The following is a 21,487-nucleotide window of genomic DNA, read 5'->3' as shown; positions in this document are numbered from 1 at the left end:
AAGAGCTACCAGCACAGGAAGACCTGTGCTGCAACCTCCGTCTCCTCAACGAGCACCGGCTCACGGAAGGACAAGTCGTCGGCGAACAAGCAACGACAATGCCGTCACGGACATGTGGCCCTATGATCCTAGCTTCCTGAATGAGCAGCAGGCACTGTATCAGACCATCCGTAGGGCCCACAAGGCCCTCTCTGTCGTCCTTCGAGTTGTTACAATTGTCGTGGTGCCGCCGTCTTGCGTTGTCAACATGATCAACAAACAAGAGGAATTAGGAGATGACTTTAATTGGAGGGGATGACAGTGGATCCCACCAAGGCCATAGCCGCACGTACGCAAGTGCCTCCTTATTATATACAAATATAATTTTTTTTGCTTCATCATGGTTTCCTGACATCACGGTCCCACACCATTGTCAACCTATATAGTCAACAAACAAGAGAATTGCACAAGGAGCAGCCGATAGCTGGGACCCAGCAGCTCGAGCAGTATTTGTGTTTTTGAGGTGTGAGCAGAGTTTTTCTTGAGCGATGTTTTTGTTGTTGTTCACAGGAGCAGGGTATCAACTGGGCGGTTTGTGACCCGTCTGGTCCAGGCTATTATTTTATGTCGACCAAATATCCAGCCCAGATGTTAATATTTAAATGTGAAAATGGCTAGCTCCGCTATTCTTTTTTTGCGGAATACCCAACCCAGGTCAACTTGTTATTCTCCGGGCCGCATTAGACTTGCTAAGAAAATGGGCTTTAAGAAATAATAAATGGGTTGTAATTAAAAAAATTGGTTGTAAATATAAAAAACGAACCGAACAGGTACATTTTTTAATTCTTCTAAAAAAGTTACATTTTTAAGTTCATTACTTGTTGTGCTTGAAAATTTCGTTGGATTTTTACCTAATACAAATTTATTTTGAAATTGTATTTAATCTGACTCTAAGTTTCGGGTTAAAAAATATTACGGATCCATCAAAATGTTGGAAAATTAGTTAGACTTTTTTTTGAGCGGTTGGCTGAAATTATTAACAAAGTCATGGCAAGAAAATGGGTTGTAATTTTAACAAACAGTAAATGGGCTGAGTAAATTCCATTAAAATTAAAAAATGGGTTGTACATAACAAATCACAAATGGGCTATATGTTCTCTGCCACAGATGTGATGGTCGCTTGTGGGCCTACTAAGTTGACGCGTACCCAAGGCTTTGTCAATTTATAGTCAAGACACCATTCTATTAGCAGTGGTCGTTGGATATCCATATAACAACTGTGGTGCTTCTTCAATCTTGGATATTCATGCTTCAGCCGCCCAAACCACCGCCGGCGGTACCGGCTGCTACCTTCTCCCGTGGCCGGCTATGTTGCCGCGCAGGCCTCACCGGCCCACCCTACTCACATCGCCGTCCAGGCCATTCCTCTACTCACCAACACCTCCTGTTATTCTCCGGCGATGACAGCCTCACACCGCAGCCAAACTAGTGAACCCTCATACTCCCCTCCGTGTGGGCATCCACTGTTGTGTCTTCGCCGGCTTCAGGTCGTTCCCTTCCTAGGCCTCGCTGTCATCCATTGCGTTGGTTCTCTCAACGCAGCGTGGTCAACTTTGTCAACAAACGACAGCCATCGAAAGAGGCATGAATGTGCAATGGCTGACAGTAGGGACCCACATGCCCCATGGTTGCACGCGAGCAAGTCCCTCCTTATTATGTGAAAACAAATGATTTCTCCCCTGACAGGTTTGAGCCACCAGCTACATCTTCGCACACAGGGAAGTGTTTCCTTTATTACATGGAAAAAAGTTACCTCTCCCTAACAGCTGGGACCCACCAGCTTTATTATGATCCACTTCGCAAAAATATAGATTGTACCAAAGATGCTAAATTGTTTTTTGTATTATAACTCGAAAAATAAGAAATTTAAAACACTAGAAAACATCTTCACACGCAAGGAAGTGCCACCTTATTACGAGCAAAAAAAAATGACCCCCTGCTAGCTGGGACCCACCAGATTTGGAGGCTGACTTGTGGGCCAACTAAGTTGACGCGTACGGGCTTTGTCAACTTAGTAAAAATGATTCTAGCTGCACTAACCGTTGGATGTTAAACCTCTAGTCTTCTTGCTCCAGCCGCCCAAACCAAGCCCGCTGTACCGCCTGCTTCATCCTCCCGTGGCCGGTTGTGCTGCCGCGCAGGCCTCACGGACCGATCATACTACAACTGGCCAGACCTTCCCTCTACTCACCCACACCCCCTGTTATTCTCCGGTGATAGCGGACTTACGCCGCAGCCGAACCAGTGAACCCTTGTACTCCCCTTCGTGTGGGCATCCACCCACCTCGTCTTCTCTGGCTTCTCGTCGTTCCCTTCCTAGGCCTTGCTGTTCTCCACCACCATGATGCTCTCGGCGCCTCGTGGTCAACGAGGTCAACAAACAACAGCCATCGGAAGTGGACTTTAGGTTGTGAGGCTGACAGCTGGACCCACCAGCTACATCTTCGAAACCAAGGAAGTGCCTCCTTATTACTTGCAAAATAAAAATGTTTCCTCCCTCTGACAGTCAGGACCCACCAGCTATATCTTCACATGCAAGAAAGTGCATCCTTATCCTTCCTAACAACTGGGACCCACCCGGTCGAATCGTACATAGCTTTTTCGTGAAAGTGTACGTACATACTGGTCAATCGGTCTCTCTGCAACGATGAACCGTGGTCGAGCAAGCAACAACATGTGTAGTAGTAGATGGCATCGAGTTGGCGGCGGTGGAACAGTCGGCATGCCCCCGACATAGCAGTTCAGGCAGTCCCTTCTAAACTGTGTACACGTACGTACAGCCAGATGCCCAAAAATACGGCCACGTATGTACATACGGGCGGGGTCTCGAACGCCTACTTGTGCATACATACGGCTAGGGCTCGTGTACATGGAGAGGCAGCGAGCGGCAGCAATGGCGTCGTGTTCATTGGGAGCCAACCGGCTTGGACGGAACAACCGAAATGAGGTATGGCATACTGCAGAACGGAGGAAATGGGCCTTCTGTTCGACCGCGTATGGTCGAAACAGGGTCCTGTTCATCGGGAAGGGTCTGGCGACCGAATAAAGGAGGAAATGGACTTGTGTTCGACCGCGTGCTGTCAAATGGGTCCTGTTCATCGGGAAGGGTCTGGCGTACCGCAAAATAGAGGAAACGGACTTGTGTTGGAGTGCCTACGGTTGGAATGGGGTCCTGTTGATCGGGAGGGGTGTGCCATACCGCAAAATGGAGGAAACGTACTTGTGTTGGAGTGCCTACTGTCGGTGTCAAAACCGGCGATCTCTGGTAGGGGGTCCCGAACTGTGCGTCTAGGCGGATGGTAATAGGAGACAAGGGACACGATGTTTTTACCCAGGTTCGGGCCCTCTCGATGGAGGTAAAACCCTACTCCTGCTTGATTAATATTGATGATATGGGTAGTACAAGAGTAGATCTACCACGAGATCGGAGTGGCTAAACCCTAGAAGCTAGCCTATGGTATGGTTGTTGTTCGTCCTATGGACTAAAACTCCCCGGTTTATATGGACACCGGAGAGGGCTAGGGTTACACAGAGTTGGTTACAATGGGAGGAGATCTTCATATCGTATCGCCAAGCTTGCCTTCCACGCCAAGGAAAGTCCCATCCGGACACGGGACGGAGTCTTCAATCTTGTATCTTCATAGTCCGGGAGTCCGGCCAAAGGTCTTAGTCCGGCCATCCGGACACCCCCTAATCCAGGACTCCCTCAGTAGCCCCTGAACCAGGCTTCAATGATGACGAGTCCGGCGCGCAAGTTGTCTTCGGCATTGCAAGGCGGGTTCCTCCTCCGAATATTCCATAGAAGATGTTGAACACCAGGGTAGTGTCCGGCTCTGCAAAATAAGCTCCACATTCCACCGTAGAGAGAATAATATTTGCATCAATCGAATCTGCTGACGTATTCCGCGGTGTGACATCATGCCACGGCCAGGCTTTTATTCATTTTACCGTTCCACCTTAGTGCATTTAGCGAGGCGGTTTCCTTGGCACGTCTTGTCAAAGCAGAGATCGTGTCCCCTTATTCTGGGATTCTCATCAATACGGGCATGGGTAACCCAACCGTGACTTAGGTATGACTCCCTAATTGAAAGCGAGTCTCAAATGGTTACGGGGAGGGCTCTTGGTATTCACCTCCTTTATAAAGGAACCAAGGCCCGGCTCCCTTCTTCTCAAACCAATCATATCCGCCCCTCGCTTCGAGTTCCAACACCCAAGCTCTAGTTTTAGGCGCTTCGGACCTTCGAAGATGTCCGGCTCTGACCTTCAAGGCCGGTGGATGCCTTCCTCCATTACGAAAAAGATGTGTGAAAGCTAAGAGATGCCAGGTATCTAACCGGGGAAATCTCGCATAGACTGCCTACTCAAGGGCAAGCTGTTCCCGCTCCCCAGCCCGGTGAAAGCGTGGTGTTCGCATCTCACTTCCTTCGGGGGCTAGGCTTCCCGATCGATCCCTTTGTGAGGGGGCTTATGTTTTACTACGGGCTAGAGTTCCACGACCTAGCTCCGGAGTCCATCCTCCAGATCTCATCATTCATTATCGTGTGCGAGGCCTTCCTCCATATCACCCCTCACTTCGGATTGTGGCTAAAAACTTTCAAAGTGGAAATGAAAATGATCGAGGGCGGCAGCACGCTGAGTGCGGAAGGGCTATAATAAGCAAGATGGACGATGCTACATGGCCCGAAGGCTCCTTTCAAGAGGAGCTCGGCTTATGGCAACGGGACTGGTTTTACATCACAGCCCCTAGGGGTACCACATGGGTGGCACCACCTACTTTTCGCTCAGGTCCCCCACCACGGCTGGCGTCATGGGTTAATGAAGGACTTATTTGGGGGCCACCCAAAGACGTGCCCTTGCTGCAGGGCCGTATTCTAGATCTTCTAGAAAGAGATATCAATTTAACCATAGTGGCGCAAGTCATGGTGATTCGCCGCACATTGCCCTGCAAACGTCGACCTCTCTGCCTGTGGGAGTTCAATCCGGAGGGACCACGAGTCCTACAACATTTCATGGGAATGACACCCATGGAGATGTACAAATTGTTCTTCGGATCACAAGCAAGGTGTCCGGATTTGTCCGAGGACGCAGGTCTGAGCTGCAATCGCCCGGATGCTAAAGTAAGTAGTTCCGTATTTGGATACACCATCCATATTTTTATCAAACCTACCCTTTAGCAGAGTTGTCCTTTGAACAGGAGTGGATGGCGAAGGCAAAGCTTATCAGGTGTCCAGCCCCCCTGCCCGAGACCGTGTCGAATCCCATGCTGACCAGGATGCTGGAGGCCGCGCCGTTGGCGGAAGGCGAAGGGGGAACCAAGGAGCTACCGCCTCCACGAAGGAGGCCGTTAGGAAGGGAAGAATCAAAAATTCTCCCGACCAAGGAAAGAAAAGGACTGCCTCTGAAGACCCGGAGGTGATAACCTCAAAACGGGGAAAGAAATCTTCGTCAGAGGGTTCGGCACCGGAGAACGCCCCAGCCAAATCGCCCCCTAAAGGGGACCCGCTCTCCCCCGAGACGTAAGTGAAGGGAGGGGTTCCATAATGAATCACACTTATGATTTATTCCTGAGGAAAATAACCGAAACATTATCTTGCAATTGGATCTCAACCCTTCTCAGCAGAGCTCATCTTCAGGGGATCTTCGTCCAGAGATGATAGAGAGCGAAATGCCTCCCCTTGTTCCACCGTCTCACGAGGCTGGCAACCCCGAGGTATCGTCCGGGAGGGTTTTTTCAAGTCCGGACCCTGGAAAAGGTCGTCAGACTAGTCCGGCACCCTCTTGCGCACCGGCGGAGGGGCTGAAGGATATGCTTGGTAGGGTTTCCATCTCAGAAGAACACCGTATCTTGATGGATACAGTGATTGGAAGGATTTCATCCGCGGAAAGCGGATTGTACGAGGCTGCCAGGAGTTTACTAACAGGCTTTGAGGTACGTAAAAAGGTGTATCTTTTGGTAGAGCCGCATATTAAATGTGCCCTGTATGAATAGTAGCCCCTGAGACTCTGTGTGTCATCACGAGTGACGGTGCACAGAGGATCATAACCCCAGGTATAATATGTCGCCTATTCCATGAAGGTGGCGAGGCGTTCGGTGGCTAGCCGGACTGATGAATCTGCCGAACTAAAGCGGCAACTTGACATAGCAGATGCCAACATCGCGCTTGTAAATAAGCGGCTAGACGAGGCTCAAGGTATGTTCAAAAGACACCCAGTAATAGGAGCTTGATGCTCGGGCCTTATATATATATACTTTATGTAGATGGTGCTGCTGCCGTGGAGAACCTTCGGGCGGAACTTGCCCGAGCCAAGGAGCAAGCAAGGAAAAGTGATGCGGCTGCCGTTAAAGCGACTGAAGAGCTAAAAGCCGAACAGGCTGCTCACTGCCAGAGCAAGAAGGAAATAGCCGAGATGGCCATAAAATTGAAGGATGCTACTGACCGCTGTAAATTTCTTGAACAAGAAGATAGGGCGGCTCAGAAGAACCTTGAAAAGATCACTGCCAAAGCCAAGGATACTCGCTCTTCCATGAGAGCGATGAAGGAGGAGCTGCGTCAGGCCGGAGATATCACGGCTAGAAAGCCTGATGCGGCGGATGAAGTTCGGAGACCCCAAGTATGTTCCATTAGACCGGCAGTGGAGTGCAGAAAACACTTATCTGGATTTGGCAGCAAGTGCGGCGGACGCGACCGAACACTTCCGCAGCCAAGGTGACCATGAATTGGAAGAGCTTTTTTGGTCGCAGTACCACAATCCAGAACGCCCACTGTCAGTATCCGACCCGTTAGCCGCCTGGGCGGAGCTGAACAGGTTATCCGGACTCGCCATGAGGTATGTTCCGAGTCGTCTGTGGCCGGAGAAGCCGGAGCCGAAGAGTTATTTTGGCTTGGTGCAGCAGTACCTTGGTTCGGTGCCGCATGTTGATGCAATGAAGAGGTCGGCGTGCATAGAGGGCGCACAGATGGCTCTTGCCCATGTCAAAACATACTGGGCAGATATGAAGGCCAGTATTGTTGCGTCCCAGGATTCGGACGAAAGCCAAGTACCTGCCAAGCACTATTTTGAGGAAGTTCTTCCTGGCGCTCGTATAATAGAGTCGCAGTGCTCGAAGGATGTTGTGTTCGAATAGCTTATACTATTTGTAAAACGAATTTTGTTTTTATGAAAAAAGCTTTTTATACTTGTGCTTGCAAGAATCATGATGCCTCATGTGCGGTCGTTTAATGTATATATTTGTATATAACCTGAAAGATGGCAGTCGTTGGCTTCAGCCCCCACACACAGAATGCGGGGTTGTTTGCAAAAAGGCGCCTTTTCACACTTAATCCAACGTCTTGGTCCTACAAAGGAGGTGGTGGCGCGGCGAACTAGGCAACCGGACTATAATGCTTTATCACTTTCACTTAGCCATAGGAGTTTGACAGTGGGGCTACTGAATAGCCCCTAGGGGCACCGCGCTCGCCCGAATTCGGGGCGCGAGTGTGCCTGACCGGGAAGCGGCCCTTCGTTAATGCGGGGGAACCCTAAAGATTCCGAAAGTCATCGAGTGGTTGACCAGTCTCTCGCTATATCATGGCAGTCAGTTTTCGGCTTTCTCTACTAAGGTGCTCACCTGGCCGAACCGGGGCACAATCATAGTAGTTCTCATGGTGCCGCGTTAGCCGATATAACGGAGTGTAAGGCAGCAAAACACAGGAGCCGGGCAAACCCAACATTTGACCAAAGACATGATTCGCAGCTGATGCATATAGGGCCAAACTCGCGATGCCGAACACTCCCTAAGGTATTCGGTCTTTATGAAGACAGGCCAAAATAGAGCCCTTGGTAAAAAAGCCCCTAGTGTCCAAGTACGTGCAAAAATTCTGGCATGGCCACATGCCAAGACGCCAGCCTCCTTCTCGGTTATAGAGAAAACCGGGGGATGTTATCAACAAGAGACAGTAAAAAAGGTTTACGCAGGGTCTTAATCTGAAAAGAATCCTTGAAACGGGTCCCTGCTGCATGTCTGCGCCTGTGTCTCCGTTGTGCCGTGTCCTGGACGGGCGTAGCACGATGTTCGTCTGCGGAAGAGAGCAACTTAGTAAAAATAAGCATGCGAGAAATCTATATCGAAATAAATAAAATATAGTTGGAGCAATAGTTGGGTCGTATTGTCTCCGGGCGTGAGCACACGGAGCCCCTTGCATGAGGGTATGCGGCTATTAAGCATGTTGACGCCTGACTCGTCGAGCCGTGTCCGGGATAGTAGGGCTGGATTTGTGGGCGGCTGTCTAGGCAACCGCACCCTTGCTCGTACTTTGGGGGTCAATTTATGTTCCCCTGTAATGAAATGATGCCCTTTGGGCCGGGCATTTTGAGTGTAAGAGATGCGTAATGCGGTATTGCGTTAAAGCAGGCGGAAGCTTCACGTCCCAGTAGCGCTTGATAGCGACTTACCAATGGGGCGATGTGGAATTTTAGCTTTTCGCTTCGAAAGTTGTCGGGTGATCCGAACGTGACTTCTAACGTAAGGGATCCCATACTTGGGGTATCCGGGCCTGGCGTTACTCCTTGAAAGGAAGTGTTGCCGAGGTGGATTATAACTGGGTTTACCCCGAGTTTGCGGACTGTGTCCTGATATAACAGGTTCAAGTCGCTGCCGCCGTCCATAAGGGCGTTTGTAAATTGGAGTCCGTTAATAATTGGATTTACGACCAAGGCAGTCCAGCCTGTGTTCTGGTCTCCTCTGGAGTAATCCTGACGATCGAAGGTGATTGGTTGTAACAACCGGTGGGGTTGCTCCTCCGGGGCTGGCTGTACGGCCCGTGTCTTCGTAGGTGCCGTTCTGCTCTTCCCTTTTGTCACATGAAGTAGATTTACTGTCTTGACTTCTTGTGGGAACTTCTTTTGTTCTCCGGTGTTCTGCTTGTGGGGTGCATCGTCATCTTCGCTTGGTGTGTTGAACCCCTTGTGTTTGGCATTGAGTTTGCCGGACTGCTTAAAGACCCAACAATCTCTGTGGGTATGGTTTGCAGGTCTCCCAGGAGTGCTGTGGATTTGACATATTTTGTCCAAAATTGTGTTGAGGTTGGATAGCTCGTCCCTATCGTCTTTTGGGGGGCGGCTTTTTCTGATTTTGCCGAGAGCTTTTGAATCCGGCGTTTACTGCCGTGCTCATCGGGCTGTTGTCCTTTATCCGGCGCGGTTCTTTGTTATGGCGCGGCTTCCCGTTCCCATCTCTGGGTTCGGACGTATTCGGGTCGCTGGTGCTGCTTCTTGCCAACCAGCTATCCTCTCCTGCACAAAAGCGGGTCATGAGGCTTGTTAACGCGACCATTGTTTGCGGCTTTTCTTGGCCGAGGTGTCTGGCGAGCCATTCGTCTCGGACGCTATGTTTGAAAGCTGCTAGGGCCTCTGCGTCCGGACAGTCGACTATCTGATTCTTTTTGATAAGGAATCTGTTCTAGAGCTTCCAGGCTGACTCTCCGGGCTGCTGAGTTAGACTCAGATCATCTGCATCCGGGGGTCGGACATAGGTCCCTTGAAAATTTGCCCGGAAAGCATCCTCAAGCACTTCCCAACTTCCCATGGTGTTTTCGGGAAGGATTTTAAGCCAATGTCGGGCTGGCCCTTTGAGCTTAAGGGGTAAGTATTTTATGGCGTGGAGGTCGCCTCCTCTGGCCATGTGTATGTGGAGGATGTAGTCCTCGATCCAGACTCCAAGGTCTGTTGTTCCGTCGTATGCTTCTATGTTCACGGGCTTGAATCCGGCTGGGAATTCATGGTCCAGCACCTCATCGGTAAAACATAGGGGGTGTGCGGCGCCCCTGTATTTAGGCGTGTCGCGATGTTTGGGTATTTTTTACAATGCATCACTCATTGGAGCTTGCTTTCTTGGCCTATAGATGGATCTGGTTGGGCTAGTTTTCTGATGCGAATTCTTGGACGGATCGCGTGCCATATTGAGTGCGGCGTCCTTTGATGCGTGAGATTGATCGTAGGGTCGTCTATCCGACCTTGTGGCTTCCTTATTTTTTGACTGTGGGGGCTTTATGGCCTCTTCATCAAATTCCGGTAGTAGTTTCCGCTTTGGATAGCTCTTTGTGTGGCGACTGCTGCCGTACTTGTGTGCGGTATTGAGTACTTTGCCCCATCTGATCCTGAGTGCATCTTCCTCTGTCTTGAGCCTCCGCTTCTGCTTTCTCAGGCTACGTGCAGTGGCAACGAGCCTTTGGTGGAGGTTCTGATGTTCCAGCAATTTGTCTGGCGTGAGGTCGTCCGGGCTATTATCTTTCCCGGGGATTGGTTGTTCGGATTGTCTGCCCTGTTTGGACGGATGCTCAACGGCATGTTCGTCGTATGTTGATTCAACCTGCTCTATGGCTGGGTCTTTGTCGAGGTGGGGCTTCGCCTTGCGCTTACGCCGCCGCTTTGATTGTTTTTCGGGGGAGCGATCCCTGGCCGCATCCTTTTGGTCCTTGTTGTCGTTTCTGTTGTGTGTGTCCACCATGCATACATCGTATGATGAGGTGGCTTTCCGGTGCCCTATAGGTGCTGGTTCCTGATCGTCTCCTTTATCGGCGTCCATACCGTCGATATCTTCAGAGTCGAAATCGAGCATGTTGGTTAGATCGTCGACGGTGGCTATCAAGTGGGTGGTGGGAGGGGTTCGAACTTCGTCGTCCGTATCCCAACCACCCTGACCGTAGCCCGGCCGGGGTTCTTTTGACAAAGAGAGAGACTTTAGTGAATTTAGGATATCGCCAAAGGGCGAGTGCTGAAAGACGTCCGTGGCGGTGAACTCCATGATCGGAGCCCAATCGGGTTCGATCGGAAGGGGTGCGGAATATTCAAACTCCGGAACGGAGTCCGGCACCTTGGAGTCACGGGCCTTGCAAAGGACTAGGCTGGTATTCGGCTCTATCGCCACAGAGATTGCGGCTCCTGGGGCGGTGTCCAACCGTCCGTCCCTGGCTAGCGCAGTCGGCTCCGAGCTAATGGTCGGAGTGAACACCTGAGCGGCACTCTGGGCGCTGTCCAGCGGCAGAGCTAGATCATGCCCATCGAGACAGTGCGGCGTGCCCGGTCGTGGCTCGAATCCGTCGAAGATCAAGTCCCCGTGGATGTCGGCCGTGTAGTTTAAGCTTCCAAACCTGACCTGATGGTCAGGGGCATAGCTTTCGATCTGCTCCAGATGGCCAAATGAGTTGGCCCGTAGTGCGAAGCTGCCGAATACGAAGATCTGTCCGGGGAGAAAAGTCTCATCCCGGACCGCATCGCGATTGACGAGTGAAGAAGCCATCGGGCCTAAAGGCGACGACACAGAGGAACTCTCAATGAAAGCACCAATGTCGGTGTCAAAACCGGCGGATCTCGGGTAGGGGGTCCCGAACTGTGCGTCTAGGCGGATGGTAACAGGAGACAAGGGACACGATGTTTTTACCTAGGTTCGGGCCCTCTCGATGGAGGTAAAACCCTACTCCTGCTTGATTAATATTGATGATATGGGTAGTACAAGAGTAGATCTACCACGAGATCGGAGTGGCTAAACCCTAGAAGCTAGCCTATGGTATGATTGTTGTCCGTCCTATGGACTAAAACTCTCTGGTTTATATGGACACCGGAGAGGGCTAGGGTTACACAGAGTCGGTTACAATGGGAGGAGATCTTCATATCGTATCGCCAAGCTTGCCTTCCACGCCAAGGAAAGTCCCATCCAGACACGGGACGGAGTCTTCAATCTTGTATCTTCATAGTCCAAGAGTCCAGCCAAAGGTCTTAGTCCGGCCATCCGGACACCCCCTAATCTAGGACTCCCTCACCTACAATCAAAATAGGTTCCTGTTCATTCACCATCTACTGCCTCGCTCCAGCCTCCACAGGCTACTGTTTATCCACAGTCGACCCCCTCCAGCCTCCACGGACTACTATTCATCCACATGTACTGTTCATCCAGCCTCCACCGGATGCTGTTCATAGAGCCTCCACGGGGTCCTGTTCATCCACCCGCAACCGGCTGGGGTGCGGCGGCCTCCACGGGGTCCTGTTCATCCAGCGGCAACGGTCTACTACCACGGGATCCTGTTCATCCAACCCCCACCGGGAACTGTTCATCCACAGCCAACTAACCGGCTCGACTCACCACGTCTCAACTTGTTCTACGTACTGTGTGCACGATAGCAATGGTCACTGTTCATGAGAGGCAACCCAACACCGGCTGGCTACGTCTCGCACGGGGGCTCGATCGGCTTCAGTAAGCAGCAGCGGTGATTGATCGCTCGGGTTCAGTCAGCAGCGAAGGAATCGCTTGGGTTCAGTTAACAGCCAAGGGATCGATCGCTCGGGTTCAGTAATGTGAGATTGCTCGGGTTCAGTTAGCCAACGCCTAGCACATACGCGCGTACACGAGAGAAACGCGGAAACCTCCGCGCATCGCTCGGCCCCGACCACCCACCGTAACCGGGAACTCCCCGATATTTTGCTCGCCCTCGCTTCTACCACGGTTTTTCTGTCATGGACAGCCCAAATAATGTCATGCAGTTGCGTCTCCGGCCCGCCCAAGACGAAAAGCCCATTTTCTGTCATGATTTTTTGTCACAGAAGTAGGAGCCCACCACATCTGCGATGATACCGGGTTTGTCATAATTATCGTCATAGAAGTGTCATAAGCATGACAGAAAAAAATTCGTTCGGCCCAAAATGTCAGGGATGTGTCTTTTTTTTGTAGTGTCTCTTTATGGGTGCTTGTTGCATTTGGTTTCCTTTGCGCTTCTTATCCTCACTCATCGTCCTTTTTCTTTCCTCCTCTCGATTGTAGGTCCTCTTGGTGGTTGTTTGTTCTTTTTTGTGCCTATTCTTAGGCCCGCATGCTATTTTTGGAGATTGGTCACTTCTCCACTGTTTTGCTCCTGTTGTCATCTTCCTTCTTCCTTAGGGTTTTCCCCTATTTGCATTTTTCGTCTACTTGTCCTCGCGTGCCTTCGATTGCTTGCATTCTTACCATTGGTTCCAGCTTTATGCGCCATTCCAGAATCTGGTACTTCTTCACCCCCAAGGTCCTGGCTAAGGATGGTCTCGGGGTCATCATGTTTGGCCTTTCCGGCTTGGAGGTCATGGCCAAGTGCGATCAAGACAAACAAGCGCTTGGCATGATCCAAGAGTTGTTGTCCCTGTTTCTTAGGCTATCCATATTGGGCCACCATCCCTGCAACTGTGTGCTTATGGGTATGTTTGTGCACTATTAGGGATGTGCGTACGTGTTGATGTGGTTGTGGGTATATTTGCTAATGTGGTTATGCATGTGCTGCTTAGTGTGGTTGTATTTGTGTTTGTTCATAGTCGTGCAGGAACCAAAAAAACCTTCATGGATCATTCATAAAACACTTCACCAAGAAAGAAAAACAAAATCAGTAACGAGAAGAACGGTATAGTGAGCATGTGCTTGACTCAGGAGGATACCGGCGCACCTTGGGTTTTGCAACATATCACGAAGCAAAGTAAACATCACATAATAACCAAAGGTTCACTCGAATGTCATTCGAGTAATCATAGAGATACATATGGACGTCCATGGTTCCACTATCGGTCATTTAACAAATGAGCTTCATTCATGTCTATGATTTATCGAACCTGCGGGGTCACAAGCTTAATGTAATCACGATATGCTAAGTGTTAGTAGGACGAAAATATCGAGGATTTATTTGTGGAATTGATTCACTAATATTCAAAATAGTTTTGAGAGGAACCTGAATCGTTTCGGGGTCACCAGAAGGGTTTTGGAGTTTATCGGGCAATACTAGGTATTACCAATAAATTATATATAGGTGGAAAATGTTTCCAGAGATGTTAAATTATATATAAAATGCTCTAGTAATTGTTAGAAGGATTTATATTTTATTTAATATCAACGGGCCTTAAAAGGCCAAGTGGCGGAAGGAATATTGGGCCACCAGGCCCAATAGGAACTGGCACCACCCCTTTCCATGTGGGGGGCCGAATTGGAGCCCCCTTGGTCGGCGCCCGAAGGATGGCCTTTACCTCTTTAGTGGTTAGCCCTCCTTCCCCTATAACCTATATATACTAGAGGATTTTTCCTTTGGGACACACAAGTTTTGGAGCTTCCTCTAGTTCATCTAGTTCTAGTTCTAGTTGGTCCTAGTTGACTAATTTGATCTATACCTAGTTCCTCTAATCCTCATAATTAGAAGCCCGGTGTTGTTCTAATCTCCTAGCTCTAATTCTCCGGCGATGATTAGCTCTGGATGGCGAAGTGCTGCCGGATCGTGAAGACCGTACGCTTGCAACTAAGTAGTGAGGTTGTGCTTTTGGTCTTCCATTCGAGGGATCGTTCGAATGCGGTTCACTGGATTGTTTTCAACAGTTCAAGGAACTCCAAGTACACTCTACACCGATTCGTCTACTTCCAGAGTCGATAATGATCGTTGATCCAAACCCTATATGTGTCTTCATATTGTTACTCGGTGAACGTAGGGATTTTTTTGTTTTCTACTATGTTTCCCAATAACCTTTCCATGATGTGCTTCCATGTATTCCCGCACAGCGGAATTCTCAGCATACAAAACTCTCAATTGGTGCTCATGCTTCCTCAAGCTGCAAGTGTATGATGTTGGTCATAGGTTCTCATCATACACTTTACCCCTGAATTTGTTTGTAAAATTAGTAGCTAGGTGTCTCATACATTCCCTATGCTCAACTCTAGGGAATACAACGTCTGCTGCAGTCTCTAAACCCTTGCAAGTATCTGTGTGTATAGCTAATCCTGAAGGCTGCCCTATAATGTTGCGCAAATTCTTCAGAAACCACACCCAAATTTTATCTGACTCCATCACCAACACACTATAAGCCACTGGGAAAAGCCAGTTGTGTGCATCAATTGCACAAACAACTACTAATTGTCCCCTAAATCTTCCATTTAAAGTTTTTGTATCCACGGCCAAATAAAGCCTACAACCGACCAGAAACCCCTGCCAGCAAGCCTTGAAACAAATAAAAAGCCTTCTTGATACATTCCTTCTCAAATGTCTTCCCCCTAATTTTGTACTGCACAATATGCTTGTCAAGGTCTACAACACTGCCTGGACTTGCCATCTCCACTTCAGCTTTGTGGGTGTACAAGAAAGCAAAACTTTCATTCCATGGACCACTAATTCTGTGAAGACCATTTCCTTTGCATAAAAATCCTCATGTACGGTATGCTTATCTTTTCTCAAACAACTGCTTGAGTAGTGCTGTAGGACCAAGTGTTGGTGTCTCTCTCAGCCAATCCATGATTGCATCGGTCAGCCATCTAGTTTTTGCTAATTTTGTTGTTTGTGTCTTCCCCCCTCCATGTGGGCAAGTGTGCACATGTGGGTTCAGTTTGACCGAAAATTCGATGAAACAAGTGTATCAAAGAAAAGTGATTAAGAAGTACTGAAACTAATATTTCGTGCAAAATTAAATACCTGTGTATATTTACTTCTACGCATACGGTAGGCATGCAACCTCCACCTACACCTCTCATATGGCAGTGAACTATCAACCTTCTAGGCTCACTCTTGTCATTCACAAAATCACTTTGACTGGGAATGTAATATGTAGTCAGTACACTCCGACATTCAATCATCGATTCCAATATTGTTCCTGGAGTAAGCTTAGGATCGTTCTTGTCCCGCTCAATTGTTGGCATGTCCTCACCATCGCATTCGTCTAGAACCAACATGTCAGTGTTCTCCTACTTCTCTTCATCAACAGTGTCATCAAATATAACACGGCCAGTTGGCTCCTCCGAGTATTCATCCTGCATTTCTCATTTGCTGAATCCATCAACCAATTCAGGGTACATCATGCCATCATTGCCATTGTTTTGACGCACTGGCTCATCAGACCGTGCATCATCTTCTACATCCACTGCAGCACTCGTCTGGCTTTCACTTCTAGTAGGTTTAGCCGTTTTGGACCTATGAGGAGTGCGGGGCCGCTCACTTTTAGCAGAGTTATCAGGTACGACACCCATTCCCTTTTCACATTATTTTCGCGGCTGGAGCACGTTCATTTGAATTTTATTGAAATGGCTGCTAGCATTCAAACAAAAAAAGGGTTTCTAGATGCTCGTCGCAAGTTAGTGGCACAAATTTTTGCTCACTACTATGAAAATATTTCAGATCAATGTCATCGGCTTGGATCCAGGGAAAATCAGAGCAGAGGGATTTGCACAAATCTTTAAATGAAATTATTGTTTCTACCACCTTTGGATTGCAAAATCCAAACAAAAGATGCGCTTTTGTACCTCGCGGATGCTAGTTTCCATTCTAATGCGAGCCAAGAGGCAAGCGCTGGATCAACCCTACAGTTAGGCAGGCAATAATTCAGTCAGTTAGGCAACAATTCACGCGCCCATTGGTGAAATCCTAGGCATATTTTTGAGTTAGATCACACATTACAAGGGGTTCGAGGCTTACCCAGCCGGAATCCATGATTTCTCTGCTTCTCCAGGTTTGACCCAATCCTCCCCATGGTGGATGGGACGACGACCAGTGTCCCTCAACATTGCCCAAGCGTATGCAGCTCAAGCTGATGTTGTAGGTCCACCCTCTAGATCCCCTCGAGCCACTACAAGACTGGGCATGGAACACAGCGGATTAGTGCATCGTGGTCGAGTGTTCCTCCCGATTGTAGGCTAGAGTGGGGGACAGTGATGGGCTGGGTGAGTAGGGGTGGGGGTATGTGCGGTGCAGCCTTCCTTTGATTGACCCGCCGACTATCAGCGGATGGTGCGGCGGCGGTTGTGTGGCGAACGGCTCGGGTACGGGCTGTTGGAAATGGGGTGAGAGAGAGAGAGAGAGAGAGGGAGGGAGAGAGAGAGAGAGAGAGAAACGTCAACCAGCCTAGGCCCCACCTGTAGAAAGTTGCCTCCGCCCCACCTACCAGGGTATCATGCGGCCCCACTAGTCAGGAGGAGACCAAAAGCTAGTCGGGAGGCGACTGTCAAAGGCTTTGACCGGAGGACATTGCAGCGTTTGGGCTTTTTGTCAGAGGTGGTGAAGGGGGAGGGCAAAATGAGCAAAATTAGTTCGCTTGGGCAAAACTAAGCACAACTAAGGAACCATGGGCATGAAAATAGAAATCTTAAATTGAAAAGACAGCAAAACACTAGTCCAAGAAGAAAAATTGTAATCAAGACCGAAGAATGCCCTGGGCTTTGACACCAACGCCGTCACCCACCTCCGGCATCATCACAACAACCATCAAAGAAAAAATGACAGATCACCTCCTCATTCGAGCTCACCACGGCTTCGTCATTGACATGCAGCTTTGCAGACCTCCAAGGTACCACTGTCCTTGTAACCATCCAACTATAGGTTGGTTCTGTGATCTTCTCTCATCTCTCATGTATCTTCGATGAGATCGACACTATATTCAAGTTACATGTATGCTCGGTTGTACAGGATCGATAGATTAATCCACAATGTGGAGTATTAATCCTCGACACCCACCGGGGGCAACACGCTGTTCCTTTGGAAACGACTTCTTCAAATTATCATGTTTAATCTGGCCTTTGTATGCTCGGTTGTACAGGATCGATAGATTAATCCACAATGTGGAGTATTAATCCTCGACACCCACCGGGGGCAACACGTTGTTCCTTTGGAAACGACTTCTTCAAATTATCATGTTTGATCTGGCCTTCAAATCGGTAAGATTTGTTAAGACCTGGTTGCCGAGGGAGATTTATCGCCTTCAGATTACCCACAGTGGGGAGTAACTTTTAGTATTTGGATCCAAGTATAGGTGAGGCTAGCAAGTTTTAGTCCCACTACTTTTAGTCACGGGACTAAAACGTATCAATCACCTTCTATGTTTCTACTTCTATAGTGGGACTAACATATGTGTGGTGACATGCGACTCTTCATTTATTAGGTTGTAGACTCATTTTGTCTTGGTATGAGTGATGTTACTCATATTATGTTTCAGATGCCTCTTTTTTATTATTAATTACTTGCCACATCATCTGTTTTGTCTATATAAGTATGATGTTATCACTTACTCCCTCCGTCCGGGTTTATTAGGCCCTTGAGCAGTCTAAGCGTGTCCCTTCCTATTAGGCCCCGTAATTAAAGTTGCTATTAAGTCACATTGGAAAGTGTTGATTTCTCCTCGGATTTCCTCCCGTTGTTGCGCTGGATGGTTATTTAAGTGGAGAGAAATTGGTGGGATATAAATCTCTTGAGCATGCAGCCAATGCATGCCTAATATGCACGCCTAGGAGCAACTATAGCATTAAACGCTGACAGTCCATGCACTTCAATTGGATGCTAGGCACGAGATATGTACGGGGAATACTCCATTGCCTTGGTCCTAGAGTTTTTGTCTTTGGGCCCAATAAACCCGGACGAAGGGAGTACTACCTCTGTCCTAATTTATAAGTCCATTTATATTTTGTGTTAAATTTTGACTAGAGATATAACTAACAAAATATTAATGCATGTTATCAAAATTATATCGTTAGATTCGTATTTAAACATAATTTTTAATTATATTATTTTTATAATATGCATAAACATTTTGTTATTTAAATTTAATATTAAAATTTTACACAGAATACAAAGGGGACTAATAAATCATGAGGTATGTCTCACGTCTTTGCGTTGTAGTATACGCGCGCATCGCACATACACCGACATATGCTCGCAGGGAGGGATCGGTCGGATGGATCTGTATGCACATCGTGGCATCAAAGGGAAATTAATTAATCGATTTGATGTGGTTGTTAGTTATTTTCTTATAGTGTATCTGTGTATGCTTTACTCGCCTCACAAATGAGATCTCTCGTTTGGTGCATGCCCGTAGACCGTAGTGATGTGCAGCCCTATCCATTCAATTTTAATAATCGAGATATTACCCTTTTCAGTACTGATTGGTCCTCTCTACTAGTATTGTTTCTTCCGATTAATCATGCAATGGACGTGAGACAGATCTCATGGACCATCACTTGAAGATTGGGTAGCGTAGCATCCACATACATCAAGTCGCGATGCACCTGACCTGCACAACCAATTAATCAATTTGGTCTCTACAGGCTGTGAGAGGCTCAATTTGGTCTCTACAGGCTGTGAGAGGCTAGGTCATTGTCACGCCGGTTTCAGAACATTTTTCAAATACACGACCAAGATTTCTTAAATAATATTGCACATTTAATTAATGCACAGTAAATATATATTTTTAAAACACAATGATTTTAAAAATAATAGTATCCTAAATGATAAGTGTCACACATGTGGCATGAGGTTCCGTGGCATGAAGCACTCCGGCCCTAACATTTTTTTAGTATCAGTACAGACACAAGCGCTCATATACACGCACATACACTCACCCCTATGAACGCACACACGCACACCCTCGGGGCCCCGGGAAGAGGAAGAAGGAGATAGAGCAAAGGTCTCCTCTTTCTGTCCGCTCTTCCCGGCATGTAGAGATCTGATTGGGCTTATAGTTTAATTGGTTGAAACGTACCGCTCATAACGGTGATATTGTAGGTTCGAGCCCTGCTAAGCCCATCTGACCTGCTTAATCAATGACTCCGGTAGTCACCTGCTTATCAGGGTCTTAAAATTTTAGTGCATGGACTAAAAAATTTGAACCAAAGCATTTCCGATCATATTTTAAGAAAATGAAACGAGAACAAAATAAAACAACAAAGTAAGAAAAATTGACAAAACCAAAAAAAAAAGCACTCCCTATTGGACCACCTCGTGGTGGGACATTGTTGGCAACGCCGGCACATCTATCGCTACAGAGTAGCCGCCGCCACCTACATTTTACATTTTCCATATACATCTAAAACATTGTCTTATATGTGTTTAACTATTTTAAATACATGATTAACACTTTTTCTTCTTTCAAAAAAAATTAACACACATACAAACATATTTTCGGTTGACATGAAACATTTTTCTAAAACATTTATTTATAGACATTGGATAAACATTATTTTGAAAATGCTACAACATTTCGTTTGAAACACATGATTTTTTTAAATGTAACATACATTATATGAATGGTACGAAATATTTATGTTTGAATAACATGACATTTTTGTATACAGAATTACATTTTGTCTAAATGCTACGTGCATTTTTTTTGAAACACATGAACATTTTATAATGTCACATGCATTTTTTTTGGAATGGTAAACAATTTTTTAAATTTGAATGAGAATTTACACCACATTTCAATGTTTTAAATGTGCGACGTACACTTTTTAAAAATAACTAATTTATTTTTGATAATACATATACTTAGCATTTTTCTTACAATATAAAAAAATACGTGACATGGTCCTATACCGGCTTCAGAAAAATAATGCTGATACCCATTGACTCTAATTTTCTTAACATGTAACTGTCCCATCATTCCACATGCATGGAAATAGTTTACAACTATGCAATAATCAAATATAGTACACATACATGCATTTTAATTTTAGTTATCATTTTTCTAAATCTAAATATAAATGCTTTGTGAAATCAAATCTCACTGATATAGTTGCAAGCATTTCCTGCAGCAACACGCAGTGCATTATCTGTAGTTTTAACAAAAAATACGAACCAAAACGAGAATGGAAAATAGCGGCAGCAACCAAAACCTGAATGAGAAATAGCAGCTTGCCCCACTATGGTTATTCAAGGTTTTTTGACCAAAGATAAATTATAATATCAAGATATATCAATTACATCTGATCTCTACAAAAACATCATGATCAAGTCGAGACAGTAGGATGCATGAAGTCAAAAAATAAAAGGGCGAAAAAAATAGAGAGTTGACAAATGATAAGAAGCAACATCACTCGCCGTCCTTGATAGCACACAAAACACGAGAACGTTTCTTCGAAGCAATACCTTCAAGAAGGAAATGAGGCGCAAGTATCAACATCGCCTAATCCAATCACTGAGGGTCAATTTTTGCATTTTTTCCCCCTTGGGAGCATGTCTCGCAGACCTCAAAGCAATGCGATCAAGGGCATGATGTGTAAACATTGCCATTGCCAGGTGCAACCATTGAACGCCAAACCCGGGGTTTTCACCACGGAGCTCGAAACCCGGCGCTCAAAAAGCACCACCGAGCTGAAGTCACTTTGTGTTGTCGCCACCCCTTTTCTGAAGAAGACGACTACATGGAGGTACACATAATATTCACGAGAAATTGGAAACAACCATTCCATGGCATACAGTCTGTTGTGGGCATCCTCATGCACCCAAAATCCATGCTTCTGAACACATAAGTATTTTGCGGTATGGGAGAGCCGAATGTAGGCATAAGTTTTATCACATGCAGGCGTGCTCCAGAGCCAATATGGCTGCGGTGACAACGCGCCGAGACACAAGGTAAAGTCTATGCCCGCCGCAGGCCAGAAAGGTACCATCCTCGCCGATCCCGTGCCACTTTATGCCATTGCCACAGTCGATTAGCAATC

The sequence above is a fragment of the Triticum dicoccoides genome, chromosome 5B (genome assembly GCF_002162155.2).
Source record: "Triticum dicoccoides isolate Atlit2015 ecotype Zavitan chromosome 5B, WEW_v2.0, whole genome shotgun sequence".
NCBI classification, from domain to species: domain Eukaryota; kingdom Viridiplantae; phylum Streptophyta; class Magnoliopsida; order Poales; family Poaceae; genus Triticum; species Triticum dicoccoides.
The sequence above is the reverse complement of the archived record's forward strand: the minus strand, read 5'-3'. Positions refer to the sequence as shown.